Genomic DNA, 6531 nt, shown 5'->3' with positions numbered 1-6531 from the left:
TATATAATATAACTACCTTCCAAGAAGGAGGACAAAATAAGACTTTTCTGAGAAACGGAGCCTAAAGTTCACCAGCAGCAAGACCTCACTAAACATACCTTCTAAACATACTTCAAGAAGAGAAAAAATAATCCCAGAAGGAAGGCCTGAGATACAAGAAGGAATAGGAAGCAAAGAAAATGGAAACAGAGTAAATCTTAATACATGTTCATTATAATAACAGCATCAGCATCTAATTTATGGAATAATATAATAATGGTGACAATGATGGGAGCTTCACATGAACTACCCATTGAATCTTCTCAACGACTCTTAAAAAGTAGATATAATTATTGTGCCCATTTTACTGTTGAAGTCACTGAAGCACAGAGAAGTTAAGTAACTTGTCTAAAGTCACACAGCTGGTACATGAGATCTAGAACTCAAACCCAGACCTTGTGGCTCTAGGCTCCACAGCTTAAAGTACTTTGCTTATGTCTAATTCTAGGCGAGGAACAGTGGCTCATGCCTGTAATCCCAGCACTTTGGAAGTCTGAGGCAGAGGGATTATTTAAAGCCAGGAGTTTGAGACCAGTCTGAACAACAAAGCGAGACCCAATCTCTAAATATATATATATATTATATATATACATATACATACATTCTATAAAATAATAACATGTAAGCTGAGGTGGAGGTCGGGAGAGTAATTAAAGTTATTTTACTTTATTTTGTTATTATTTTTTTAGATGGAGTCTTGCTCTGTCACCAGGCTGGAGTGCAGTGGCTTGATCTCGGCTCACTGCAGCCTCCGCCTCCCAGGTTCAAGTGATTTTCCTGCCTCAGCCTCCTGAGTAGCTGGGACTATAGGTGTGCGCCACCACGCCCAGCTAATTTTTGTATTTTTAGTAGAGATGGGGCTTCACCATGTTAGCCACGATGGTCTCGATCTCTTGACCTTGTGATCCACCCACCTCGACCTCCCAAAGTGCTGGGATTACAGGTGTGAGCCACCATGCCCAGCCAAAGTTAAAGCCTTCTAAGGACCTTATAGTGTTCAGGAAAACACAAATGCCTAGATTAACTTTATAATTTGTTAACTATGCACATAAAAATGTCAAAGGTAACCACTCAAAGAATAAGAGGAGTAGAAAAGAACAAATATCAGATTGAGAAAAATAAGAAAGCTGATGCAAATCCAAAAAGAGAAAGAAAAAGAAGCCACAAAGAAAAAGCAACACAAATAGAAAACGCAAAATAAGATCATGGAAATAAATCCAAATAGTCTATATCAGTAATGAGAATCAATATGAATAAATTAAACCCATTCGTTAAAAACCAGATTATGACACTACCGAAAATGTTTTCCAGGTATATATCATTGAAAGCATATTTAAAAGGACACAAAGAAAGGATAAACATGGAAGAATAGAAAAAGATACACCCAGGCAACACTAACACTAACCAAAAGCAATCTGGTCTAACTATATCAGGCAAAATAGACTATAGTGCAAAGGCATGATGAAAAACAAAAACAACCACAATTCATTAAGGTAATGTAATGATTCTGAACTTGCTACATTGAGATAATTTCAAAATAGATAAGGCAAAATTGACAGAACCACAGGAGAAATGAACAAAGCTGCTATTATAGGGGAAGATTTAGAGACACATATTTTAGTAACTAATAGATGAAGCAAAGAATATTAATAAGGATTAGAAGATTTGCATGGAAATCATTAACAAGCCTGTTCTATTAGACAAATGCAGAATCCCTTACCCAAGAGAATATTATTATTATTATTATTATTATTACTATTATTATTTTGAGACGGAGTCTTGCTCTGTCGCCAGACTGGAGTGCAGTGGCGCGATCTTGGCTCACTACAACCTCCGCCTCCCGGTTCAAGCAATCCTTCTGCCTCAGCCTCCTGAGTAGCTGGTATTACAGGCGTGCACCATCATGCCCAGTTGATTGTTGTATTTTTAGTAGAGACGGGGTTTCACCATGTTGGCCAGGATGATCTCAATCTCTTGACCTCGTGATCTGCCTGCCTCCACCTCCCGAGAGATTTTTTTTTAAATTATTTATTTATTTGAGACGGAGTCTTGCTCTGTCACCAGGCTGGACTGCAGTGGCACAGTCTTGGCTCACTGCAACCTCCGACACCCTGGTTCAAGCAGTTCTCTTGCCTCAGTCTCCTGAGTAGCTGGGATTACAGGCACATGCCACCACGCCCAGCTAATTTTTGTATTTTTAGTAGAGATAGGGTTTCACCATGTTGGCCAGGATGGTCTCGATCTCCTGACCTCGTGATCTGCCTGCCTCGGCCTCCCAAAGTGCTGGGATTACAGGCATAAGCCTCTGCGCCCGGCCCCCAGAGAGATTATTTTTAAGCACACACAGATCATCTACAAAAATCGCCATCTACTGGGCTCTAAAGTGAATCTGAACAATTTCAAAGGATTTAAATCATTACAGGGCTGTGTTCTCCAATGCCAATGACATCAAGCTAGGAGATTGAATCCACTCCAAAGACAAGAGAGCAAACCAAGAAAGAGGAAGACACCAAATAGAGGAAATCAGAATTCCAACAATGGAAAGAAGCGAAAAAAAAAAAAATCCTTGGTAAGCTGGTTCGGGGATCCCTGGATACCTGGACACAGAGGGAAATGGACAGGACACAAGCTACCATTCTGTCTGCTCTGTGACTCAAAGACACAATGTCCAGGTGAGCCCAGTCAAGGCTTTGATTTGTACTTGGCTTGTCCTTACCATGGGCTCACCCTCTACTCTCCCCTCCCAGCCCTGCTGCCTGGAGCAGATGAGGACCTTCATGTTAGCCCACAGGGGTGCTCTGCTCTGACCTCCTTCTGAAGCTGGAGCCACGGTGAGTTGGGAGGCAGAAAATACACAAAGGGCCACTCACCCTGGCCATATTCCTGCAGGCCATCCCACATGGTCCCCAAACAGCCCTGTCTGGTGCCTGGCTGTGGGAAGCCTATACACCCAGGACTCACAGCCGTGCCAACACTCTCCCCGCATGAAGTTCACTAAACTCTCAGGACACCCAAAGCCAGACTAAGACCCAGAGCCAGCTCCATTTTCCCCCATGCTGTTTTCATGGTAGTGAATAAATTTCATGAGACCTGATGGTTTTATAAGGGGAAACTCCTTTCAGTTGGTTCTCATTCGCTCTTGTCGGCCCCCATGTAAGATGTGCCTTTCATCTTCCGCCATGATGTGAGGCCTCCCCAGCTACATGGAACTGTGAGTCTATTAAACTTCTTTTTCTTTATAAATTACCCAGCCTCAGGTATGTCTTTATCAGCAGTGTGAAAACTGACTATATTATATTTAATGGTGTAATGGTAGAATCAAGAAGGAGATAAGGATACCGGTTTTTCCTGCTTATATACACCGTTGTCCTAGACAGGTCAGCCAGGTGCTCATATAAAGGTGAGAAAAGCCTAGTGTTTAAGAATTTAAACTCTAGCCTCTGACTGGCAGGGTTTAAATCCCAACTCTGACCATTCCTACCTGTGTGGCCTTAATTAAGTTATTTAACTTTTCCGTGACGGAAATTTTTTCATCCAGAAAAAAAATTGGGAATTGTGGCATTTACCACATGGGACTCATGTGGAGAATAAAATATATGTATAAAGTACTTAGACCAGTACCTGGCATATGTTAAATACAATGCATAAATGTAGCCAATATTACTATTCAAAGCACCCCTAAAGAATCTATAAATAATTATTGGAATTAATTGGTGAGCTACATAAAGCTTCTGGATATAAGATTAATATACAAAAACAAAAAATTGCATTTATGTATACAGTATCAGAAGCAAAGTTAGAAAATAGAATTTTAAAAATATATCATTTTCAATAAGCAGCAAAAAAAAGAGATGCTCCTAAATAAGTCTAACAAAAAATCCTGTATGATGTTTATAGAAAAAAAAATTGCAAAATGTTACTGAGAGATATCAAAGGAAGACTTAAATCAATGGAGGTATACACCATATTCATATATTAGAAAATTCATTCTAAAGCTAACAACAGCCCTTAAATTGAGCTGTAGATTCAATGTACTTCCAATCAAAATCCCAACAGGGTTTTTCATGGAAATTTCCATATATTAATAACATTTGTATGGAAGAGTAAAGGGCCTAGAAACCTGAGACATTAACTGGTGATGGTGGTGGAGCGGTGGTAGTGGGAGTATTGCCTGACCAGATATCAGGCCACTTATAATACCTTAGTGATTAAAAGTGTAATATTAGACCAATGGACAGAATAGAGCCTGGAAACCGATCTATGCATGTGTCAAAACCTGATGGATAACAGAGGTACCACGGCAGGTCACCGGGAGGAAAGATGAGCCTATTCAATAAAAGGTGCTGAGGAAATCAGTAATCCACATAAAGAAGGAATTGAAAATGAATCCCTACTGGGGAAAGATTTTTGTTGTTGTTGTTCCATTATTTTGAGGGCTGGGCACATAGACGCCCAAGGAGTGCCCGAGCTCATCATCTCACTTTTTATACAGCTGGGCTAGCTGCCTAAAGTTTCCTCAAGCCTCAGTTTTACTACTTTCTAAAATGGCTAAAACTCACAAAAGCCGTCTACAGTTTTTGAAAATGAATCCCTACTTCATACTAAAAACAAAAATCAACTCCAGGCGGATTAAAGACTTAAATGTGAAAAGCAAAACTAAATATTTTAGAAGACTGTATAAAAGATGATCTCTATGATTCAGCATAGGATAGGAGTCCCTCAGCCTGCTCCCCCCGCACCTTCTCTAACTCAGTAAATAGCCATCTCATCCTTCCAGTTGTTCAGGTCAAAAACGTTGAAATCAACCTTAATTCCTGTATCTCACCCCAAAATCTATTCTCTTCTCTCTGCCTTATACAAATATCCAGAATCCTACTACATCAGGCCACCTTCACCATTACCTCCCTTAGCTGCTAAATTGCACAATGGTGCCTTCCAAAATAGTGCAGTGCACTAGCCCAGCTTCCAAGACCAAGCCACCATTATCTGTCCCATCTGGAGTTTTGCAGCTGCCTCCTACCGGTTTCCCTGTTTCTGCCCCAGCTCCCTGTGTCCATGCTCCCCATAGCAACTGGAGTGAGCCTTTAACCTGAGCCAAACAGGACCATTCTCCTGCTTAAAACCCTGGCTTGGTTTCTCATCTCACTCCAAGTAAAGACCTTCCAGCAGGCTTCACGACCCAGGTGTTTCCTCTGATGTCTTCTGCCTCACTCCTGTGCAGCCATACCAGTCTCACCAGCCTCAAACAGCAAGTGCAAAGGCTAACCCCGGGTGGGTGGAGACAGAGAGGGACAGATGGATGGGCACACTGACAGTACTGTGCTGCAGGGGGAAGCCCTGATTCATAGTGTTTGCCAATTTCCAGAGTGTAAATACTACTAGCATAGCCAATTTTAAGACAGCATTTGTGTGCCAATCAGTTCAGCGAAACAATTGCCTCCTGTGAGCTGGCTCAAGCTGCTATGAGCTCCAGCACATCCTTGGCACAGTTCTACTTCCCAGGCGGGATGATGGGACATGGACATTTTAAAAAATAGATTCTTTTACATTTAAGTAGACATTATCATACAAAGTTGTATGGAATGGCTATTTGGTGACTGATACTTGTTAAAGAGAGAACTGGAAGGCAGGATCTGGAAGGCCCAGAACAGAGAGCAAGCAGAACTGTATTCTTGCTTTCCTCCCCCAGCACCATCCCTTCTCCAAGCTCAAAGAAAAATCCAGAAAGGCTTCCAGTGGGTGTCTGGTTCCTCGGGTGACAGGGATCTGAGCCAGGTGGAAGAGGTTAGTCAGGCCTCTGGGAACACTGGAGAGGGCCTGAAGTGAGGAAAGAGGAAGGAGCCGCACCAGAAAGAGTCTCATTTTGCAATGAAGCCAAATCAGAATGTGGGGCAGAGAGAAGTCCCTGTGTGCTGTGACAGGCATCTGAGCCATCCAGAAGACCCTGGAAACAGGATCAAAGCTTGGGAAAAGACTTAGTGGTCAAGAAAAGACTATGAGGCTTTGGAGGCAGAAGGAATACCTGACTTTGAGTCCCAGACACAATGCAGACTACCAAAAGTTCTAGGGCAAATGATCTGAAATTTGCCGGTGAAATGGAGCTAACAGCACTCTCCTCACCCCAACCAAACAGAACTACAATGACCCAATGGAAACTCTCTGTAAATGTCAGATCCTCCAACCCACCCTTCCTCTCTTCCCAGGTGGCGCCACCTCCAGGCTCTGGAGAAGAAAAATGATAGCCTGACAGCTACTGAGTGCTCACGACTTGCCTTGGCCAAGCATTTTCATGTGGCACTTCATAAAGTCCTGCCAATGACCCAGCGAGGGCCATACTCTCATTATCATCCCCACTGTACTGAGAAGGCAGCGGAGGTTTGGAGAGGTTGAGGATCCCACCTAAGGTCACACCCAGCTAGTGAGCTGAGTTTTGAACCAAAAATCTTGATATTGTCACTGTGATCAAAGGTGCCTGGGATGGGGCTGGTGGTG

The 6531-nt window shown here is 42.4% G+C and overlaps 1 protein-coding gene across 2 annotated transcripts in view; it reads right to left on the bottom strand.

Moving 5' to 3' along the window:
* Window positions 1-6531, bottom strand: part of TEX33 (testis expressed 33) — a 20497-nt gene that overhangs the window by 2388 nt on the left and 11578 nt on the right. The window lies entirely within an intron of this gene.

Source organism: Colobus angolensis, unplaced genomic scaffold, assembly GCF_000951035.1.
Source record: "Colobus angolensis palliatus isolate OR3802 unplaced genomic scaffold, Cang.pa_1.0 Scaffold65, whole genome shotgun sequence".
Classification (NCBI taxonomy): domain Eukaryota; kingdom Metazoa; phylum Chordata; class Mammalia; order Primates; family Cercopithecidae; genus Colobus; species Colobus angolensis.
This window is presented reverse-complemented; position numbering and strand designations above follow the sequence as displayed.